We start from the raw sequence: 27168 nt of genomic DNA, 5'->3' as shown, positions 1-27168 counted from the left end.
CCACACTCTATAGTAGGATCATTATCACAACAAACCACACTCTATAGTAGGAGCATTATCACAACAAACCACACTCTATAGTTTGAGCATTATCACAACAAACCACACTCTATAGTAGGGGGCATTATCACAACAAACCACACTCTATAGTAGGGAGCATTATCACAACAAAACCACACTCTATAGTAGGAGCATTATCACAACAAACCACACTCTATAGTAGGGAGCATTATCACAACAAACCACTCTATAGTAGGGAGCATTATCACAACAAACCACACTCTATAGTAGGAGCATTATCACAACAAACCACACTCTATAGTAGGGAGCATTATCACAACAAACCACTCTATAGTTTGAGCATTATCACAACAAACCACACTCTATAGTAGGGGGCATTATCACAACAAACCACACTCTATAGTAGGGAGCATTATCACAACAAAACCACACTCTATAGTAGGAGCATTATCACAACAAACCACACTCTATAGTAGGGAGCATTATCACAACAAACCACTCTATAGTAGGGAGCATTATCACAACAAACCACACTCTATAGTAGGAGCATTATCACAACAAACCACACTCTATAGTAGGGAGCATTATCACAACAAACCACTCTATAGTAGGGAGCATTATCACAACAAACCACACTCTATAGTAGGGAGCATTATCACAACAAACCACACTATAGTAGGGAGCATTATCACAACAAACCACTCTATATTAGGGAGCATTATCACAACAAACCACACTCTATAGTCGGAGCATTATCACAGCAAACCACACTCTATAGTAGGGAGCATTATCACAACAGACCACACTCTATAGTAGGATCATTATCACAACAAACCACTCTATAGTAGGGAGCATTATCACAACAAACCACACTCTAAAGTAGGAGCATTATCACAACAAACCACACTCTATAGTAGGATCATTATCACAACAAACCACACTCTATAGTAGGAGCATTATCACAACAAACCACACTCTATAGTTTGAGCATTATCACAACAAACCACACTCTATAGTAGGGGGCATTATCACAACAAACCACACTCTATAGTAGGGAGCATTATCACAACAAAACCACACTCTATAGTAGGAGCATTATCACAACAAACCACTCTATAGTAAGGAGCATTATCACAACAAACCACACTCTATAGTAGGGAGCATTATCACAACAAACCACTCTATAGTAGGGAGCATTATCACAACAAACCACACTCTATAGTAGGAGCATTATCACAACAATACCACACTCTATAGTAGGGAGCATTATCACAACAAACCACACTCTATAGTAGGGAGCATTATCACAACAAACCACACTATAGTAGGGAGCATTATCACAACAAACCACACTCTATAGTAGGGAGCATTATCACAACAAACCACACTCTATAGTAGGAGCATTATCACAACAAACCACACTCTATAGTAGGGAGCATTATCACAACAAACCACACTCTATAGTTTGAGCATTATCACAACAAACCACACTCTATAGTAGGGAGCATTATCACAACAAACCACACTCTATAGTAGGAGCATTATCACAACAAACCACTCTATACTAGTAGGGAGCATTATCACAACAAACCACACTCTATAGTAGGGAGCATTATCACAACAAACCACACTCTATAGTAGGATCATTATCACAACAATACACTCTATAGTAGGAGCATTATCACAGCAAACCACACTCTATAGTAGGGAGCATTATCACAACAAACCACACTCTATAGTAGGAGCATTATCACAACAAACCACACTCTATAGTAGGATCATTATCACAACAATACACTCTATAGTAGGGAGCATTATCACAACAAACCACACTCTATAGTAGGAGCATTATCACAACAAACCACACTCTATAGTACGGAGCATTATCACAACAAACCACACTCTATAGTAGGAGCATTATCACAGCAAACCACACTCTATAGTAGGGAGCATTATCACAACAAACCACACTCTATAGTAGGGATCATTATCACAACAAACCACACTCTATATTAGGAGCATTATCACAACAAACCACACACTATAGTACGATCATTATCACAACAAACCACTCTATAGTAGGGAGCATTATCACAACAAACCACACTCTATAGTAGGAGCATTATCACAACAAACCACACACTATAGTAGGAGCATTATCACAACAAACCACACTCTATAGTAGGGAGCATTATCACAACAAACCACACTCTATAGTAGGGAGCATTATCACAACAAACCACACTCTATAGTAGGAGCATTATCACAACAAACCACACTCTATAGTAGGAGCATTATCACAACAAACCACACTCTAAAGTAGGAGCATAATCACAACAAACCACACTCTATAGTAGGAGCATTATCACAACAAACCACTCTATAGTAGGAGCATTATCACAACAAACCACACTCTATAGTAGGAGCATTATCACAACAAACCACACTCTATAGTAGGAGCATTATCACAACAAACCACACTCTATAGTAGGATCATTATCACAACAAACCACACTCTAAAGTAGGAGCATTATCACAACAAACCACACTCTATAGTAGGAGCATTATCACAACAAACCACACTCTATAGTAGGAGCATTATCACAACAAAACCACACTCTATAGTAGGGGGCATTATCACAACAAACCACACTCTATAGTAGGGAGCATTATCACAACAAACCACACTCTATAGTAGGGGGCATTATCACAACAAACCACACTCTATAGTAGGGAGCATTATCACAACAAACCACACTCTATAGTAGGAGCATTATCACAACAAACCACACTCTATAGTAGGGAGCATTATCACAACAAACAACACTCCATAGTAGGAGCATTATCACAACAAACCACACTCTATAGTAGGAGCATTATCACAACAAACCACACTCTATAGTAGGGGGCATTATCACAATAAACCACACTCTATATTAGGAGCATTATCACAACAAAACCACACTCTATAGTAGGAGCATTATCACAACAAACCACTCTATAGTAGGAGCATTATCACAACAAACCACACTCTAAAGTAGGAGCATTATCACAACAAACCACACTCTATAGTAGGGAGCATTATCACAACAAACCACACTCTATAGTAGGAGCATTATCACAACAAACCACACTCTAAAGTAGGAGCATTATCACAACAAACCACTCTATAGTAGGAGCATTATCACAACAAACCACACTCTATAGTAGGGAGCATTATCACAACAAACCACACTCTATAGTAGGGAGCATTATCACAACAAACCACACTCTATAGTAGGAGCATTATCACAGCAAACCACACTCTATAGTAGGAGCATTATCACAGCAAACCACACTCTATAGTAGGGAGCATTATCACAACAAACCACACTCTATAGTAGGGAGCATTATCACAACAAACCACACTCTATATTAGGGAGCATTATCACAACAAACCACACTCTATAGTAGGGAGCATTATCACAACAAACCACACTCTATAGTAGGAGCATTATCACAACAAACCACACTCTATAGTAGGAGCATTATCACAACAAAACCACACTCTATAGTAGGGAGCATTATCACAACAAACCACACTCTATAGTAGGAGCATTATCACAACAAACCACACTCTATAGTAGGAGCATTATCACAACAAAACCACACTCTATAGTAGGGAGCATTATCACAACAAACCACACTCTATAGTAGGGAGCATTATCACAACAAACCACACTCTATAGTAGTGAGCATTATCACAACAAACCACTCTATATTAGGGAGCATTATCACAACAAACCACACTTTATAGTAGGAGCATTATCACAACAAACCACACTCTATAGTAGGAGCATTATCACAATAAACCACACTCTATATTAGGAGCATTATCACAACAAACCACACTCTATAGTAGGGAGCATTATCACAACAAACCACACTCTATAGTTTGAGCATTATCACAACAAACCACTCTCTATATTAGGAGCATTATCACAACAAACCACACTCTATAGTAGGATCATTATCACAACAAACCACACTCTATAGTAGGGAGCATTATCACAACAAACCACACTCTATAGTAGGAGCATTATCACAACAAACCACACTCTATAGTAGGAGCATTATCACAACAAACCACACTCTATAGTAGGAGCATTATCACAACAAACCACACTCTATAGTAGGAGCATTATCACAACAAACCACACTCTATAGTAGGGAGCATTATCACAACAAACCACACTCTATAGTACGGAGCATTATCACAACAAACCACACTCTATAGTAGGAGCATTATCACAACAAACCACACTATAGTAGGAGCATTATCACAGCAAACCACACTCTATAGTAGGGAGCATTATCACAACAAACCACACTCTATAGTAGGGAGCATTATCACAACAAACCACACTCTATAGTAGGATCATTATCACAACAAACCACACTCTATAGTAGGAGCATTATCACAACAAACCACACTCTATAGTAGGAGCATTATCACAACAAACCACACTCTATAGTAGGAGCATAATCAAGATAAACCACACTCTATAGTAGGGAGCATTATCACAACAAACCACACTCTATAGTAGGAGCATTATCACAACAAACCACACTCTATAGTAGGAGCATTATCACAACAAACCACACTCTATAGTTTGAGCATTATCACAACAAACCACTCTATAGTAGGGAGCATTATCACAACAAACCACACTCTATAGTAGGAGCATTATCACAACAAACCACTCTATAGTAGGGAGCATTATCACAACAAATTGTGACACTCTATAGTAGGAGCATTATCACAACAAAACCACACTCTATAGTAGGAGCATTATCACAACAAACCACACTCTATAGTAGGGAGCATTATCACAACAAACCACACTCTATAGTAGGATCATTATCACAACAAACCACTCTATTGTAGGGAGCATTATCACAGCAAACCACACTCTATAGTAGGGAGCATTATCACAACAAACCACACTCTATAGTAGGGAGCATTATCACAACAAACCACACTCTATAGTAGGATCATTATCACAACAAACCACACTCTATAGTAGGAGCATTATCAAGATAAACCACACTCTAAAGTAGGAGCATTATCACAACAAACCACACTCTATAGTAGGAGCATTATCACAACAAAACCACACTCTATAGTAGGGAGCATTATCACAACAAATTGTGACACTCTATAGTAGGGAGCATTATCACAACAAAACCACACTCTATAGTAGGGGGCATTATCACAACAAACCACACTCTATAGTAGGGAGCATTATCACAACAAACCACACTCTATAGTAGGAGCATTATCACAACAAACCACACTCTATAGTAGGGAGCATTATCACAACAAACAACACTCCATAGTAGGAGCATTATCACAACAAACCACACTCTATAGTAGGAGCATTATCACAACAAACCACACTCTATAGTAGGGGGCATTATCACAATAAACCACACTCTATATTAGGAGCATTATCACAACAAAACCACACTCTATAGTAGGAGCATTATCACAACAAACCACTCTATAGTAGGAGCATTATCACAACAAACCACACTCTAAAGTAGGAGCATTATCACAACAAACCACACTCTATAGTAGGGAGCATTATCACAACAAACCACACTCTATAGTAGGAGCATTATCACAACAAACCACACTCTAAAGTAGGAGCATTATCACAACAAACCACTCTATAGTAGGGAGCATTATCACAACAAACCACACTCTATAGTAGGAGCATTATCACAACAAATTGTGACACTCTATAGTAGGAGCATTATCACAACAAATTGTGACACTCTATAGTACGGAGCATTATCACAACAAACCACACTCTATAGTAGGAGCATTATCACAGCAAACCACACTCTATAGTAGGAGCATTATCACAGCAAACCACACTCTATAGTAGGGAGCATTATCACAACAAACCACACTCTAAAGTAGGAGCATTATCACAACAAACCACACTCTATAGTAGGGAGCATTATCACAATAAACCACACTCTATATTAGGAGCATTATCACAACAAAACCACACTCTATAGTAGGAGCATTATCACAACAAACCACTCTATAGTAGGAGCATTATCACAACAAACCACACTCTAAAGTAGGAGCATTATCACAACAAACCACACTCTATAGTAGGGAGCATTATCACAACAAACCACACTCTATAGTAGGAGCATTATCACAACAAACCACACTCTAAAGTAGGAGCATTATCACAACAAACCACTCTATAGTAGGAGCATTATCACAACAAACCACACTCTATAGTAGGGAGCATTATCACAACAAACCACACTCTATAGTAGGGAGCATTATCACAACAAACCACACTCTATAGTAGGAGCATTATCACAGCAAACCACACTCTATAGTAGGAGCATTATCACAGCAAACCACACTCTATAGTAGGGAGCATTATCACAACAAACCACACTCTATAGTAGGGAGCATTATCACAACAAACCACACTCTATATTAGGGAGCATTATCACAACAAACCACACTCTATAGTAGGGAGCATTATCACAACAAACCACACTCTATAGTAGGAGCATTATCACAACAAACCACACTCTATAGTAGGAGCATTATCACAACAAAACCACACTCTATAGTAGGGAGCATTATCACAACAAACCACACTCTATAGTAGGAGCATTATCACAACAAACCACACTCTATAGTAGGAGCATTATCACAACAAAACCACACTCTATAGTAGGGAGCATTATCACAACAAACCACACTCTATAGTAGGGAGCATTATCACAACAAACCACACTCTATAGTAGTGAGCATTATCACAACAAACCACTCTATATTAGGGAGCATTATCACAACAAACCACACTTTATAGTAGGAGCATTATCACAACAAACCACACTCTATAGTAGGAGCATTATCACAATAAACCACACTCTATATTAGGAGCATTATCACAACAAACCACACTCTATAGTAGGGAGCATTATCACAACAAACCACACTCTATAGTTTGAGCATTATCACAACAAACCACTCTCTATATTAGGAGCATTATCACAACAAACCACACTCTATAGTAGGATCATTATCACAACAAACCACACTCTATAGTAGGGAGCATTATCACAACAAACCACACTCTATAGTAGGAGCATTATCACAACAAACCACACTCTATAGTAGGAGCATTATCACAACAAACCACACTCTATAGTAGGAGCATTATCACAACAAACCACACTCTATAGTAGGAGCATTATCACAACAAACCACACTCTATAGTAGGGAGCATTATCACAACAAACCACACTCTATAGTACGGAGCATTATCACAACAAACCACACTCTATAGTAGGAGCATTATCACAACAAACCACACTATAGTAGGAGCATTATCACAGCAAACCACACTCTATAGTAGGGAGCATTATCACAACAAACCACACTCTATAGTAGGGAGCATTATCACAACAAACCACACTCTATAGTAGGATCATTATCACAACAAACCACACTCTATAGTAGGAGCATTATCACAACAAACCACACTCTATAGTAGGAGCATTATCACAACAAACCACACTCTATAGTAGGAGCATAATCAAGATAAACCACACTCTATAGTAGGGAGCATTATCACAACAAACCACACTCTATAGTAGGAGCATTATCACAACAAACCACACTCTATAGTAGGAGCATTATCACAACAAACCACACTCTATAGTTTGAGCATTATCACAACAAACCACTCTATAGTAGGGAGCATTATCACAACAAACCACACTCTATAGTAGGAGCATTATCACAACAAACCACTCTATAGTAGGGAGCATTATCACAACAAATTGTGACACTCTATAGTAGGAGCATTATCACAACAAAACCACACTCTATAGTAGGAGCATTATCACAACAAACCACACTCTATAGTAGGGAGCATTATCACAACAAACCACACTCTATAGTAGGATCATTATCACAACAAACCACTCTATTGTAGGGAGCATTATCACAGCAAACCACACTCTATAGTAGGGAGCATTATCACAACAAACCACACTCTATAGTAGGGAGCATTATCACAACAAACCACACTCTATAGTAGGATCATTATCACAACAAACCACACTCTATAGTAGGAGCATTATCAAGATAAACCACACTCTAAAGTAGGAGCATTATCACAACAAACCACACTCTATAGTAGGAGCATTATCACAACAAAACCACACTCTATAGTAGGGAGCATTATCACAACAAATTGTGACACTCTATAGTAGGGAGCATTATCACAACAAAACCACACTCTATAGTAGGGGGCATTATCACAACAAACCACACTCTATAGTAGGGAGCATTATCACAACAAACCACACTCTATAGTAGGAGCATTATCACAACAAACCACACTCTATAGTAGGGAGCATTATCACAACAAACAACACTCCATAGTAGGAGCATTATCACAACAAACCACACTCTATAGTAGGAGCATTATCACAACAAACCACACTCTATAGTAGGGGGCATTATCACAATAAACCACACTCTATATTAGGAGCATTATCACAACAAAACCACACTCTATAGTAGGAGCATTATCACAACAAACCACTCTATAGTAGGAGCATTATCACAACAAACCACACTCTAAAGTAGGAGCATTATCACAACAAACCACACTCTATAGTAGGGAGCATTATCACAACAAACCACACTCTATAGTAGGAGCATTATCACAACAAACCACACTCTAAAGTAGGAGCATTATCACAACAAACCACTCTATAGTAGGGAGCATTATCACAACAAACCACACTCTATAGTAGGAGCATTATCACAACAAATTGTGACACTCTATAGTAGGAGCATTATCACAACAAATTGTGACACTCTATAGTACGGAGCATTATCACAACAAACCACACTCTATAGTAGGAGCATTATCACAGCAAACCACACTCTATAGTAGGAGCATTATCACAGCAAACCACACTCTATAGTAGGGAGCATTATCACAACAAACCACACTCTATAGTAGGGAGCATTATCACAACAAACCACACTCTATAGTAGGATCATTATCACAACAAACCACACTCTATAGTAGGGAGCATTATCACAACAAACCACACTCTATAGTAGGAGCATTATCACAACAAACCACACTCTATAGTAGGAGCATTATCACAACAAACCACACTCTATAGTTTGAGCATTATCACAACAAACCACACTCTATAGTAGGGAGCATTATCACAACAAACCACACTCTATAGTAGGGAGCATTATCACAACAAACCACACTCTATAGTAGGGAGCATTATCACAACAAAACCACACTCTATAGTAGGAGCATTATCACAACAAACCACACTCTATAGTAGGGAGCATTATCACAACAAACCACACTCTATAGTAGGAAGCATTATCACAACAAACCACACTCTATAGTACGGAGCATTATCACAACAAACCACACTCTATAGTAGGAGCATTATCACAACAAACCACACACTATAGTAGGAGCATTATCACAACAAACCACTCTATAGTTTGAGCATTATCACAACAAACCACTCTATAGTAGGGAGCATTATCACAACAAACCACACTCTATAACCACACTCTATAGTAGGGAGCATTATCACAACAAACCACACTATAGTAGGGAGCATTATCACAACAAACCACACTCTATAGTACGGAGCATTATCACAACAAACAACACTCTATATTAGGAGCATTATCACAACAAACCACACTCTATAGTAGGGAGCATTATCACAACAAATTGTGACACTCTATAGTAGGAGCATTATCACAACAAACCACACTCTATAGTAGGAGCATTATCACAACAAACCACACTCTATAGTAGGAGCATTATCACAACAAACCACACTCTATAGTAGGGAGCATTATCACAACAAACCACACTCTATAGTAGGGAGCATTATCACAGCAAACCACACTCTATAGTAGGAGCATTATCACAACAAACCACTCTATAGTAGGGAGCATTATCACAACAAACCACACTCTATAGTAGGATCATTATCACAACAAACCACTCTATAGTAGGGAGCATTATCACAACAAACCACTCTATAGTAGGAGCATTATCACAACAAACCACACTCTATAGTACGGAGCATTATCACAACAAACCACACTCTATAGTAGGAGCATTATCACAACAAACCACACTCTATAGTAGGAGCATTATCACAGCAAACCACACTCTATAGTAGGGAGCATTATCACAACAAACCACACTCTATAGTTTGAGCATTATCACAACAAAACCACACTCTATAGTAGGATCATTATCACAACAAACCACTCTATAGTAGGGAGCATTATCACAACAAACCACACTCTATAGTAGGAGCATTATCACAACAAAACCACACTCTATAGTAGGGAGCATTATCACAACAAACCACACTCTATAGTAGGGAGCATTATCACAACAAACCACACTCTATAGTAGGGAGCATTATCACAACAAACCACACTCTATAGTAGGAGCATTATCACAACAAACCACACTCTATAGTAGGAGCATTATCACAACAAAACCACACTCTATAGTAGGGAGCATTATCACAACAAACCACACTCTATAGTAGGAGCATTATCACAACAAACCACTCTATAGTAGGAGCATTATCACAACAAACCACACTCTATAGTAGGAGCATTATCACAACAAAACCACACTCTATAGTAGGGAGCATTATCACAACAATACACTCTATAGTAGGGAGCATTATCACAACAAACCACACTCTATAGTAGGGAGCATTATCACAACAAACCACACTCTATAGTAGGAGCATTATCACAACAAACCACACTCTATAGTAGGAGCATTATCACAACAAAACCACACTCTATAGTAGGGAGCATTATCACAACAAACCACACTCTATAGTAGGAGCATTATCACAACAAAACCACACTCTATAGTAGGGAGCATTATCACAACAAACCACACTCTATAGTAGGGAGCATTATCACAACAAACCACACTCTATAGTAGGAGCATTATCACAACAAACCACACTCTATAGTAGGAGCATTATCACAACAAAACCACACTCTATAGTAGGAGCATTATCACAACAAATTGTGACACTCTATAGTAGGAGCATTATCACAACAAAACCACACTCTATAGTAGGGAGCATTATCACAACAAACCACACTCTATAGTAGAAGCATTATCACAACAAACCACACTCTATAGTAGGAGCATTATCACAACAAAACCACACTCTATAGTAGGAGCATTATCACAACAAACCACACTCTATAGTACGGAGCATTATCACAACAAACAACACTCCATAGTAGGAGCATTATCACAACAAACCACACTCTATAGTAGGAGCATTATCACAACAAACCACACTCTATAGTAGGAGCATTATCACAATAAACCACACTCTATATTAGGAGCATTATCACAACAAACCACTCTATAGTAGGAGCATTATCACAACAAACCACACTCTATAGTAGGGAGCATTATCACAACAAACCACACTCTATAGTAGGAGCATTATCACAACAAACCACACTCTATAGTTTGAGCATTATCACAACAAACCACTCTATAGTAGGGAGCATTATCACAACAAACCACACTCTATAGTAGGAGCATTATCACAACAAACCACACTCTATAGTACGGAGCATTATCACAACAAACCACACTCTATAGTAGGAGCATTATCACAACAAACCACACACTATAGTAGGAGCATTATCACAGCAAACCACACTCTATATTAGGGAGCATTATCACAACAAACCACACTCTATAGTAGGGAGCATTATCACAACAAACCACACTCTATAGTAGGATCATTATCACAACAAACCACTCTATAGTAGGGAGCATTATCACAACAAACCACACTCTATAGTAGGAGCATTATCACAACAAACCACTCTATAGTAGGAGCATTATCACAACAAACCACACTCTATAGTTTGAGCATTATCACAACAAACCACTCTATAGTAGGGAGCATTATCACAACAAACCACACTCTATAGTAGGAGCATTATCACAACAAACCACTCTATAGTAGGGAGCATTATCACAACAAACCACACTCTATAGTAGGGAGCATTATCACAACAAACCACACTCTATAGTAGTGAGCATTATCACAACAAACCACTCTATATTAGGGAGCATTATCACAACAAACCACTCTCTATAGTACGGAGCATTATCACAACAAACCACACTCTATAGTAGGAGCATTATCACAACAAACCACACTCTATAGTAGGAGCATTATCACAGCAAACCACACTCTATAGTAGGGAGCATTATCACAACAAACCACACTCTATAGTAGGGAGCATTATCACAACAAACCACACTCTATAGTAGGATCATTATCACAACAAACCACTCTATAGTAGGAGCATTATCACAACAAACCACACTCTATAGTAGGAGCATTATCACAACAAACCACACTCTATAGTAGGAGCATTATCACAACAAACCACACTCTATAGTAGGAGCATTATCAAGATAAACCACACTCTATAGTAGGGGCATTATCACAACAAACCACTCTATAGTTTGAGCATTATCACAACAAACCACTCTATAGTAGGGAGCATTATCACAACAAACCACTCTATAACCACACTCTATAGTAGGGAGCATTATCACAACAAACCACACTATAGTAGGGAGCATTATCACAACAAACCACTCTATATTAGGGAGCATTATCACAACAAATTGTGACACTCTATAGTAGGGAGCATTATCACAACAAACCACACTCTATAGTAGGATCATTATCACAACAAACCACTCTATTGTAGGGAGCATTATCACAACAAACCACACTCTATAGTAGGGAGCATTATCACAACAAACCACACTCTATAGTAGGGAGCATTATCACAACAAACCACTCTATATTAGGGAGCATTATCACAACAAACCACACTCTATAGTAGAGAGCATTATCACAACAAATTGTGACACTCTATAGTAGGAGCATTATGACAACAAATTGTGACACTCTATAGTAGGAGCATTATCACAACAAAACCACACTCTATAGTAGGGAGCATTATCACAACAAACCACACTCTATAGTAGGAGCATTATCACAACAAACCACACTCTATAGTAGGAGCATTATCACAACAAAACCACACTCTATAGTAGGGAGCATTATCACAACAAACCACACTCTATAGTAGGGAGCATTATCACAACAAACCACACTCTATAGTAGGAGCATTATCACAACAAACCACACTTTATAGTAGGAGCATTATCACAACAAACCACACTCTATAGTAGGAGCATTATCACAATAAACCACACTCTATATTAGGAGCATTATCACAACAAACCACACTCTATAGTAGGAGCATTATCACAACAAACCACACTCTAAAGTAGGAGCATTATCACAACAAACCACACTCTATAGTAGGGAGCATTATCACAACAAACCACACTCTATAGTAGGAGCATTATCACAACAAACCACACTCTATAGTAGGAGCATTATCACGATAAACCACACTCTATAGTAGGAGCATTATCACAACAAACCACACTCTATAGTAGGAGCATTATCACAACAAACCACACTCTATAGTAGGGAGCATTATCACAACAAAACCACACTCTATAGTAGGAGCATTATCACAACAAACCACTCTATAGTAGGGAGCATTATCACAACAAACAACACTCCATAGTAGGAGCATTATCACAACAAACCACACTCTATAGCAGGGCTCCAGACTAACTTTTTTCACCACCGTCCCGGAACCGTCCCAAAATACAATTTGAACCGTCCCGAAGTAAATGTATACCGTCCCGGGAAATAAATGTACAAAAAGCACCACTCAAATTGTGAAATTAATAACTGTATTCCTATTGTAATAGAAATACAATTAAGCCAAACAAATAATAAGTATTGAATACATGCAGTACATTAATTGTCTGGCTTCATGTTTCTTCTGTAGATACACTGATTTAGTCAAAATGCTCCCAGATGAAAAATAGGGCTTGGTTAAAAATGTTATTGCTTTGTAATTAATTAATCTAAATTAATCACATTTTAATCGCATATCAATATTCGACCTGAGAACAGTGATTTTTATTTTCAAATGGATTGTTATTTTGGTGTAGGCTGATCAAGACCAACAGATAACGTGCAGCAATGCAGGTATATTAATACTAAAATGTCTATTACATGGTTGGCATGAGAAAACAAATAAAAACAACTTTATTAGGGGGAATACTAAGACGAAGGATCAATAAATTATAATAATAAATACAATCAATGTGGAATGAGAGCGTTTTGGTTTTGGGGTGTGCATTCCACAGTGTTGGGGCAGCAATTCCAGAACAATCTGAGCATTAGAAAACATCTGTTGCTTCAGATGATTATATACCAACATATTATTTAATGTCGACGGCAGCTAGCAAGCCTAGAATGGAAGCTAACGTTAAACGTTGGTGTAGTGTAGCCCCATGTCCATATGGAACCTTTCTGTGGCACACAACCATGGTCTTATCCACGCTTCCAACCGATAGTTTTTTAATCTAAATGTCTCATCCACGGGGCAAAAGCAATATAATTCCTATGATTCCGTTGGGTGAATGTAGTGTGTGCGTTGTTGTTGTCAACGGGAGGCATACTGTCCGACAGAGCATTGGTTGACGGCACGGCAAATTCTCATGCTGCTCATCGCTGCACACGAAATGCGCATTTTCAGTGTAAAAAACTAAAAACTCCTCTCGTCCCGAAACCGTCCCGGATGAGATACATTTACGTCCCAAATAGATATTTTACAGTCCCCGGGACGTCGGGACGCAGTTAATCTTGAGCCCTGCTCTATAGTAGGAGCATTATCACAATAAACCACACTATATTATGAGCATTATCACAACAAACCACACTCTATAGTAGGAGCATTATCACAACAAACCACACCAAAGTAGGAGCATTATCACAACAAACCACACTCTATAGTAGGAGCATTATCACAACAAACCACACTCTATAGTAGGAGCATTATCACAACAAACCACACTCTATAGTTTGAGCATTATCACAACAAACCACTCTATAGTAGGGAGCATTATCACAACAAACCACACTCTATAGTCGGAGCATTATCACAGCAAACCACACTCTATAGTAGGGAGCATTATCACAACAGACCACACTCTATAGTAGGATCATTATCACAACCAACCACTCTATAGTAGGGAGCATTATCACAACAAACCACACTCTATAGTAGGAGCATTATCACAACAAACCACACTCTAAAGTAGGAGCATTATCACAACAAACCACACTCTATAGTAGGAGCATTATCACAACAAACCACTCTATAGTAGGAGCATTATCACAACAAACCACACTCTATAGTAGGAGCATTATCACAACAAACCACACTCTATAGTAGGAGCATTATCACAACAAACCACACTCTATAGTAGGAGCATTATCAAGATAAACCACACTCTAAATTAGGAGCATTATCACAACAAACCACACTCTATAGTAGGAGCATTATCACAACAAACCACACTCTATAGTAGGAGCATTATCACAACAAACCACACTCTATAGTTTGAGCATTATCACAACAAACCACTCTATAGTAGGGAGCATTATCACAACAAACCACACTCTATAGTAGGAGCATTATCACAACAAACCACACTCTATAGTAGGGAGCATTATCACAACAAACCACACTCTATAGTTTGAGCATTATCACAACAAACCACTCTATAGTAGGGATTATTATCACAACAAACCACACTCTATAGTAGGAGCATTATCACAACAAACCACTCTATAGTAGGGAGCATTATCACAACAAACCACACTCTATAGTAGGGAGCATTATCACAACAAACCACACTCTATAGTAGGGAGCATTATCACAACAAACCACACTCTATAGTAGGAGCATTATCACAACAAACCACACTCTATAGTAGGAGCATTATCACAACAAAACCACACTCTATAGTAGGGAGCATTATCACAACAAACCACACTCTATAGTAGGAGCATTATCACAACAAAACCACACTCTATAGTAGGGAGCATTATCACAACAAACCACACTCTATAGTAGGAGCATTATCACAACAAACCACACTCTATAGTAGGAGCATTATCACAACAAAACCACACTCTATAGTAGGGGGCATTATCACAACAAACCACACTCTATAGTAGGGAGCATTATCACAACAAAACCACACTCTATAGTAGGAGCATTATCACAACAAACCACTCTATAGTAGGGAGCATTATCACAACAAACAACACTCCATAGTAGGAGCATTATCACAACAAACCACAATCTATAGTAGGAGCATTATCACAACAAACCACACTCTATAGTAGGAGCATTATCACAATAAACCACTCTATATTAGGAGCATTATCACAACAAACCACACTCTATAGTAGGAGCATTATCACAACAAACCACACTCTAAAGTAGGAGCATTATCACAACAAACCACACTCTATAGTAGGAGCATTATCACAACAAACCACTCTATAGTAGGAGCATTATCACAACAAACCACACTCTATAGTAGGAGCATTATCACAACAAACCACACTCTATAGTTTGAGCATTATCACAACAAACCACTCTATAGTAGGGAGCATTATCACAACAAACCACTCTATAGTAGGAGCATTATCACAACAAACCACACTCTATAGTACGGAGCATTATCACAACAAACCACACTCTATAGTAAGAGCATTATCACAACAAACCACACTCTATAGTAGGAGCATTATCACAACAAACCACACTCTATAGTAGGGAGCATTATCACAACAAACCACACTCTATAGTAGGGAGCATTATCACAGCAAACCACACTCTATAGTAGGGAGCATTATCACAACAAACCACACTCTATAGTAGGGAGCATTATCACAACAAACCACACTCTATAGTAGGATCATTATCACAACAAACCACTCTATAGTAGGGAGCATTATCACAACAAAACCACACTCTATAGTAGGAGCATTATCACAACAAACAACACTCCATAGTAGGAGCATTATCACAACAAACCACACTCTATAGTAGGAGCATTATCACAACAAACCACTCTATAGTAGGGAGCATTATCACAACAAAACCACACTCTATAGTAGGAGCATTATCACAACAAACAACACTCCATAGTAGGAGCATTATCACAACAAACCACACTCTATAGTAGGAGCATTATCACAACAAACCACACTCTATAGTAGGAGCATTATCACAACAAACCACTCTATAGTAGGAGCATTATCACAACAAACCACACTCTATAGTTTGAGCATTATCACAACAAACCACTCTATAGTAGGGAGCATTATCACAAAAAACCACACTCTATAGTAGGAGCATTATCACAACAAACCACTCTATAGTAGGGAGCATTATCACAACAAACCACACTCTATAGTAGGGAGCATTATCACAACAAACCACACTATAGTAGGGAGCATTATCACAACAAACCACACTCTATAGTACGGAGCATTATCACAACAAACCACACTCTATAGTAGGAGCATTATCACAACAAATCGTGACACTCTATAGTAGGAGCATTATCACAGCAAACCACACTCTATAGTAGGGATCATTATCACAACAAACCACACTCTATAGTAGGGAGCATTATCACAACAAACCACACTCTATAGTAGGATCATTATCACAACAAACCACTCTATATTAGGGAGCATTATCACAACAAACCACACTCTATAGTACGGAGCATTATCACAACAAACCACACTCTATAGTAGGAGCATTATCACAACAAATCGTGACACTCTATAGTAGGAGCATTATCACAGCAAACCACACTCTATAGTAGGGAGCATTATCACAACAAACCACACTCTATAGTAGGGAGCATTATCACAACAAACCACACTCTATAGTAGGATCATTATCACAACAAACCACTCTATAGTAGGGAGCATTATCACAACAAACCACACTCTATAGTAGGAGCATTATCACAACAAACCACACTCTAAAGTAGGAGCATTATCACAACAAACCACACTCTATAGTTTGAGCATTATCACAACAAACCACTCTATAGTAGGGAGCATTATCACAACAAACCACACTCTATAGTAGGAGCATTATCACAACAAACCACTCTATAGTAGGGAGCATTATCACAACAAACCACACTCTATAGTAGGGAGCATTATCACAACAAACCACACTCTATAGTAGGGAGCATTATCACAACAAACCACTCTATATTAGGGAGCATTATCACAACAAACCACACTCTATAGTAGGGAGCATTATCACAACAAACCACACTCTATAGTAGGAGCATTATCAAAACAAACCACACTCTATAGTAGGAGCATTATCACAACAAACCACACTCTATAGTAGGATCATTATCACAACAAACCACACTCTATAGTAGGGAGCATTATCACAACAAAACCACACTCTATAGTAGGAGCATTATCACAACAAAACCACACTCTATGGTAGAAGCATTATCACAACAAAACCACACTCTATAGTAGGGAGCAGTATCACAACAAAACCACACTATAGTATGAGCATTATCACAACAAACCACACTCTATAGTATGGAGCATTATCACAACAAATTATCACAACAAAACCACACTATAGTAGGGAGCATTACCACAACAAAACCACACTATATAGTAGGGAGCATTATCACAACAAAACCACACTCTATAGTAGGGAGCATTATCACAACAAAACATTATCACAACAAAACCACACTATAGTAGGGAGCATTACCACAACAAAACCACACTCTATAGTAGGAGCATTATCACAACAAACCACACTCTATAGTAGGAGCATTATCACAACAAACCACACTCTATAGTAGGAGCATTATCACAGCAAACCACACTCTATAGTAGGGAGCATTATCACAACAAACCACACTCTATAGTAGGGAGCATTATCACAACAAACCACACTCTATAGTAGGGAGCATTATCACAACAAAACCACACTATAGTAGGGAGCATTATCACAACAAACCACACTCTATAGTAGGATCATTATCACAACAAACCACACTCTATAGTAGGAGCATTATCACAGCAAACCACACTCTATAGTAGGGAGCATTATCACAACAAACCACACTCTATAGTAGGGAGCATTATCACAACAAACCACACTCTATAGTAGGATCATTATCACAACAAACCACTCTATAGTAGGGAGCATTATCACAACAAACCACAATCTATAGTAGGAGCATTATCACAACAAACCACACTCTAAAGTAGGAGCATTATCACAACAAACCACTCTATAGTAATAATAATAATAATAATAAAACTTTATTTGTATAGCACCTTTCATGACATGAAATGCAGCTCAAAGTGCTTTACAGAGAAATGGAGGATAAAAGAAAAGCAAGGCAACAGCATTAAAAACAAGCAGTAATGCAATACAGTGAGGACATGAATAACAAAAATAAAAAAATTAAAGATCAATTAAAAGCAATGTTGTAGAAGTGGGTCTTGAGCTGAGCTTTAAAAATGTCTACAGAGGCTGCCTGACGAAGGTACAGTGGGAGCTTGTTCCATGCCGACGGCCCGTAGAAGCAAAAAGCTGCTTCCCCGTGTTTTTTAGTTGCCATTTTTTTTGGCAAAGCGAGCAGGCCGGCAGTGGAAGACCTTAGGGGGCGGTTTGGGACATATTTAGGCAGGCAGTCATGTAGGTAGGAAGGTGCGAGACCATTGAGAGCTTTATAGACAAGTAAAAGAATTTTAAAATCAATCCTAAAAACAACCGGAAGCCAGTGCAGTGATGCCAAAACTGGAGTAATATGTTCTCTCATCTTAGTTCTAGTTAAAACTCTGGCTGCTGCATTTTGGACAAGTTGTAGTCTGTCAGTTGTTTTCTTAGGCAGTCCTGAAAAAAGTGCATTGCAGTAGTCAAGCCGAGAAAAAACAAAGGCGTTTTTGCATCGTCCAAGGACAAATAGGCTCTGATTCGTGCAATATTTCTAAGGTGAAAAAAGGCAATCTTGGTAACATGATTAATGTGTGAATTGAAATTCAATTCAGAATCAATAATAACCCCCAGGTTCTTTACTTTACTGTTACTTTCTACAGTCAGGTTACCAAGTCTGCTTATTATTGATTCTTTCTGCTCACTAGAACCGATATTCCTAGAAGACAATAATTCTGCTGCTCTGACTAAACTCAGTCTAATCACTAATCAGCACAACTGATGACATTTATAATGCGATTAATCCGTCCTCAAATATTCAATTAACAGCTAGGTCTGACTCCTCTGTGTACCACCAGAAGGTGCTCAAGTACCACCAGTGGTGCCTCTGGCCTACAGGGGAGAGCAGAGGAGAGGAGAGGAGAGGCCCCAGAGACTCCTCCTGTGACAGCTTGCTTGACATGACTCATGTCATGTTAACTACATATAGCTTCCTTACAACAAATAAAATAACACAATGTGGAGGACCACAATCTCTACATTCACACTGTTAAGCTGCTGAATTGGGCTGCATGTCAATTTCTTACTCATTGGAGATGAGAAGCTGGCATAATATTTGTAGGAAAGGGAAGGCAAAAGTAAGTATTAATTAAGTAACCCTAACCCCCCCCCCCCCCCCCGACATCTCGCACAGGGCTTCGCATTTCTCCCAGACGCCTAAGCAGGGGGCCACTAGTTCCACACTCACTCCAGAGGGCCACTATAGTTCCACACTCACTCATTCACTCACTCCAGAGGGCCACTATAGTTCCACACTCACTCCAGAGGGCCACTATAGTTCCACACTCATTCACTCACTCCAGAGGGCCACTATAGTTCCACACTCACTCCAGAGGGCCACTATAGTTCCACACTCACTCCAGAGGGCCACTAGAGTTCCACACTCACTCCAGAGGGCCACTATAGTTCCACACTCACACCAGAGGGCCACTGTAGTTCCACACTCACTCCAGAGGGCCACTATAGTTCCACACTCACTCCAGAGGGCCACTGTAGTTCCACACTCACTCCAGAGGGCCACTATAGTTCCACACTCACTCCAGAGGGCCACGTTGCATATTACTGTCGTAGCAAAAATAGCCGATCTACAAGCTTTTAGTAGATCTCCACCAGGCCGAAGGCGTGGGGAGAGAGTATGTTTTGCACTCCGTCCGTCCGTCCGTCCGTCCGTCTGTGAACAGCTAATCTCCTGTTCATTTTCCTCATAGACATTTCAAAAAGTATTTATTTAAAGACGTTTATATTTATACGCTGCGGACAAAGACAACTCGACTTGTGACAAATCAAGACAATAAACACAATGTTTTGGGCCGAACAAATAGTTAGAAATGATTTAAAAAACGGCAGGTTACGACACTTCTTTTTTTTTAATTATTTGTAATCATTTGTTTGGTCCAAAATATTGTGTTTATTGTCATGATTTGTCACGACTCGAGTTGGCTTCGTACGACGCTTAAAGGTCGTTAAATAAATAATTTTTGAAATGTAAACATGCATTGGGAATCATTTCCTGGGCCTGGCGTCGTCATGAAAGGGGGCGGGACTGGCGTCAGTCGACTACCCTTTTTTCACTGACAAAAACTATGTACATAAAAACTAAATTAAAACTAAGCCATGATGACTAAAACTAAGACTAAATATACTGACAATTTCGTCAACAAATGAAAACTAGACTGTGGACAAGAGATCCAGTATAAGTCATTTTACACTTGGTTGCATGCTGAAGATAGCAGATCTACAAGCTGACAAAGTGTCACGCTGCGACATGTTGTGCATGAGCTTGTAGATCGGCTATTTTCAGCCTCTTTTTTACCCTTGATTTAGTCGACTGAAATGTATTTCGGCGGGCCTTGATGCCGTCGGAATTACTGTTTTTTTCTTTCACCCCGCTGAAAATAGCCGATCTACAAGCTCATGCACAACATGTCGCAGCGGTTAGGTTTAGGGGTTGTAGATCGGCTATTTTCATTTTTTTAATACATTTGTAAACTTTAAATGGGACATTCTGCATAATGAGTACCTTTATTTTTCCATTCCTAGAAGACAATAATTCTGCTGCTCTGACTAAACTCAGTCTAATCACTAATCAGCACAACTGATGACATTTATAATGCGATTAATCCGTCCTCAAATATTCAATTAACAGCTAGGTGTGACTCCTCTGTGTACCACCAGAAGGTGCTCAAGTACCACCAGTGGTGCCTCTGGCCTACAGGGGAGAGCAGAGGAGAGGAGAGGAGAGGAGAGGGTGTCAGCCCCAGAGACTCCTCCTGTGACAGCTTGCTTGACATGACTCATGTCATGTTAACTACATATAGCTTCCTTACAACAAATAAAATAACACAATGTGGAGGACCACAATCTCTACATTCACACTGTTAAGCTGCTGAATTGGGCTGCATGTCAATTTCTTACTCATTGGAGATGAGAAGCTGGCATAATATTTGTAGGAAAGGGAAGGCAAAAGTAAGTATTAATTAAGAATTATTCCCCCCCCCCCCCCCCCCCCCCCCCCGACATCTCGCACAGGGCTTCGCATTTCTCCCAGACGCCTAAGCAGGGGGCCACTATAGTTCCACACTCACTCCAGAGGGCCACTATAGTTCCACACTCATTCACTCACTCCAGAGGGCCACTATAGTTCCACACTCACTCCAGAGGGCCACTATAGTTCCACACTCATTCACTCACTCCAGAGGGCCACTATAGTTCCACACTCACTCCAGAGGGCCACTATAGTTCCACACTCACTCCAGAGGGCCACTAGAGTTCCCCACTCACTCCAGAGGGCCACTATAGTTCCACACTCACACCAGAGGGCCACTGTAGTTCCACACTCACTCCAGAGGGCCACTATAGTTCCACACTCACTCCAGAGGGCCACTGTAGTTCCACACTCACTCCAGAGGGCCACTATAGTTCCACACTCACTCCAGAGGGCCACGTTGCATATTACTGTCGTAGCAAAAATAGCCGATCTACAAGCTTTTAGTAGATCTCCACCAGGCCGAAGGCGTGGGGAGAGAGTATGTTTTGCACTCCGTCCGTCCGTCCGTCCGTCCGTCCGTCCGTCTGTGAACAGCTAATCTCCTGTTCATTTTCCTCATAGACATTTCAAAAAGTATTTATTTAAAGACGTTTATATTTATACGCTGCGGACAAAGACAACTCGACTTGTGACAAATCAAGACAATAAACACAATGTTTTGGGCCGAACAAATAGTTAGAAATGATTTAAAAAACGGCAGGTTACAACACTTCTTTTTTTTTTATTATTTGTAATCATTTGTTTGGTCCAAAATATTGTGTTTATTGTCATGATTTGTCACGACTCGAGTTGGCTTCGTACGACGCTTAAAGGTCGTTAAATAAATACTTTTTGAAATGTAAACATGCATTGGGAATCATTTCCTGGGCCTGGCGTCGTCATGAAAGGGGGCGGGACTGGCGTCAGTCGACTACCCTTTTTTCACTGACAAAAACTATGTACATAAAAACTAAATTAAAACTAAGCCATGATGACTAAAACTAAGACTAAATATACTGACAATTTCGTCAACAAATGAAAACTAGACTGTGGACAAGAGATCCAGTATAAGTCATTTTACACTTGGTTGCATGCTGAAGATAGCAGATCTACAAGCTGACAAAGTGTCACGCTGCGACATGTTGTGCATGAGCTTGTAGATCAGCTATTTTCAGCCTCTTTTTTACCCTTGATTTAGTCGACTGAAATGTATTTCGGCGGGTCTTGATGCCGTCGGAATGACTGTTTTTTTCTTTCACCCCGCTGAAAATAGCCGATCTACAAGCTCATGCACAACATGTCGCAGCGGTTAGGGTTAGGGGTTGTAGATCGGCTATTTTCATTTTTTTAATACATTTGTAAACTTTAAATGGGACATTCTGCATAATGAGTACCTTTATTTTTCCATTCCTAGAAGACAATAATTCTGCTGCTCTGACTAAACTCAGTCTAATCACTAATCAGCACAACTGATGACATTTATAATGCGATTAATCCGTCCTCAAATATTCAATTAACAGCTAGGTGTGACTCCTCTGTGTACCACCAGAAGGTGCTCAAGTACCACCAGTGGTGCCTCTGGCCTACAGGGGAGAGCAGAGGAGAGGAGAGGAGAGGGTGTCAGCCCCAGAGACTCCTCCTGTGACAGCTTGCTTGACATGACTCATGTCATGTTAACTACATATAGCTTCCTTACAACAAATAAAATAACACAATGTGGAGGACCACAATCTCTACATTCACACTGTTAAGCTGCTGAATTGGGCTGCATGTCAATTTCTTACTCATTGGAGATGAGAAGCTGGCATAATATTTGTAGGAAAGGGAAGGCAAAAGTAAGTATTAATTAAGTATTATTCCCCCCCCCCCCCGACATCTCGCACAGGGCTTCGCATTTCTCCCAGACGCCTAAGCAGGGGGCCACTATAGTTCCACACTCACTCCAGAGGGCCACTATAGTTCCACACTCATTCACTCACTCCAGAGGGCCACTATAGTTCCACACTCACTCCAGAGGGCCACTATAGTTCCACACTCATTCACTCACTCCAGAGGGCCACTATAGTTCCACACTCACTCCAGAGGGCCACTATAGTTCCACACTCACTCCAGAGGGCCACTAGAGTTCCACACTCACTCCAGAGGGCCACTATAGTTCCACACTCACACCAGAGGGCCACTGTAGTTCCACACTCACTCCAGAGGGCCACTATAGTTCCACACTCACTCCAGAGGGCCACTGTAGTTCCACACTCACTCCAGAGGGCCACTATAGTTCCACACTCACTCCAGAGGGCCACGTTGCATATTACTGTCGTAGCAAAAATAGCCGATCTACAAGCTTTTAGTAGATCTCCACCAGGCCGAAGGCGTGGGGAGAGAGTATGTTTTGCACTCCGTCCGTCCGTCCGTCCGTCCGTCTGTGAACAGCTAATCTCCGGCACCGTTAACCCGGTCGATGCCAAATTTTCCCTGGATGCCAACGATGAACCTCTGCCCCAAAATCTCCAGAACGGCCTGTTATAGCGCCACCAGGAGGCCGCTTTGTGCAAAACACGTTTTTGGACAGTACACCTACAGATTTTGTCCAAACATCATGCAAATTGGTACAGTCCCTCTAGAGCCATTCAACGAAACAGGTCTTTCAGATTTCTCAGACTACATCCTGATTGGCTAAGATTGTCTTCCAAAGTCCAAAGTGCTCAGTTTCAAACAAAATGCTGCAAATCATGAACACATCGTGTGATTCCCGTGAAATTTTTACGCAAATCGGTACACATGCTCTCCATAGTCATGTGATCAATATGGGTTTGTTTGATTTCTCATAATCCACCCTCATTGGCTACGATTGGCTTCTAAACTTTTCAGGAGTAGCCCGCTTTGTACCCGTTTTGTACAAATCGCGAAAACTACTCAACGCAGCGTCCGATTGCGGTTAAACTGTGCATGCATATTCCCACTAGGCTGAGGAAGAAATGCCACTTGTCCCAGATATTATTATTATTATTATAGGAGATCCCCCCCCAGAGCAGTGTTGTCCATTGGTGAGCAAGTTGTAGCTGGTGACCAGCTACAAATACTTAGGCACTGCATTTAAAAGCAAGCTGAAATTTGATGTAAACTGTGATTTGCTGTTTAAGAAAGGCCAACAACGCCTCTTTTGTTTGAGGAGGCTCGCCAAATTTCAGGTTGACAAATCTCTAATGAAACTGTTCTACAGTGCATTTATTGAGTCAATTATCTCCTTCTCCATCATTAGCTGGTACGGAAACCTGAACATAAAGGGAAAATAACACCCAACAGATTGTGAGAACGGCCTCAAAAATAGCTGGAGTAAATTTTAGTAGCCTGGATCATGTCTTACCTCAAGGGACTTCCAGACGAGATGGCAGGTTGTAAGTAGGGGCCGCCTGGACAACCAGGGGACTTCCAGACGAGATGGCAGGTGTAAAAGGGCCGCGTGGAAACCAGACAGTGAAGTCCGATCATCACACGCACGGAAGAGAACCTTCCGGGCGTGCCTGAGGGAGTTGTAGGGTCAGCCTAACTAACCCATCTCCCACAGGCAGGGTCACCCTACACACCTGATCACATCTGAACCTCTCCCACCCTGTACCGCTGTCGTTCCAGGATACCAGCCATTATTTTCCTTTAAAAGAAAAAAAAATAAATACAAAAAGGATTAAACTCTAGACGGGCCAGTTTACTGATACCTGTTCATTTAAACTCTAGATGGGCCAGTTTACTGATACCTGTTCATTTAAACTCTAGACGGGCCAGTTTACTGATACCTGTTCATTTAAACTCTAGATGGGCCAGTTTACTGATACCTGTCCATTTAAACTCTAGACGGGCCTGTTGACTGATACCTGTCCATTTAAACTCTAGACGTGCCTGTTGACTGATACCTGCCCATTTAAACTCTAGACAGGCCTGTTGACTGATACCTGTCCATTTAAACTCTAGACGTGTGCCTGTTGACTGATACCTGTCCATTTAAACTCTAGACGGGCCTGTTGACTGATACCTGTCCATTTAAACTCTAGACGTGCCCGCCCCAAAGTTATTTGTGCAGCCGTGCCCCAGCCACCACCCTTAGATCTCCATATATGGAGCTCACCTGTTCAGGAGTCTCCCGTCAACGAGGTGGATGCGTGCACGTGATCTCGCCCCCAGGCGTCTTATTGGTGGGTGGGTGTGTGTGTGTGTGTGTGGGAGGCGGACAGGCGTCTTATTGGTGGGTGGGTGTGTGTGTGTGCGAGGCGGGCCCAGTGGAGATGGGACAGTGGGTGGGTGTGTGTGTGTGTGCGAGGCGGGCCCAGTGGAGATGGGACAGTGGGTGGGTGTGTGTGTGTGCGAGGCGGGCCCAGTGGAGATGGGACAGTGGGTGGGTGTGTGTGTGTGTGCGAGGCGGGCCCAGGGGAGGAGAGCTGGCTGCCTCTACCTGCAAGAGAGGACACATCATTGATTGATTGATTTATTA

Source organism: Protomyctophum bolini (genome assembly GCF_963924005.1).
Source record: "Protomyctophum bolini genome assembly, chromosome: 12".
NCBI lineage: Eukaryota > Metazoa > Chordata > Actinopteri > Myctophiformes > Myctophidae > Protomyctophum > Protomyctophum bolini.
The sequence above is the reverse complement of the archived record's forward strand: the minus strand, read 5'-3'. Positions refer to the sequence as shown.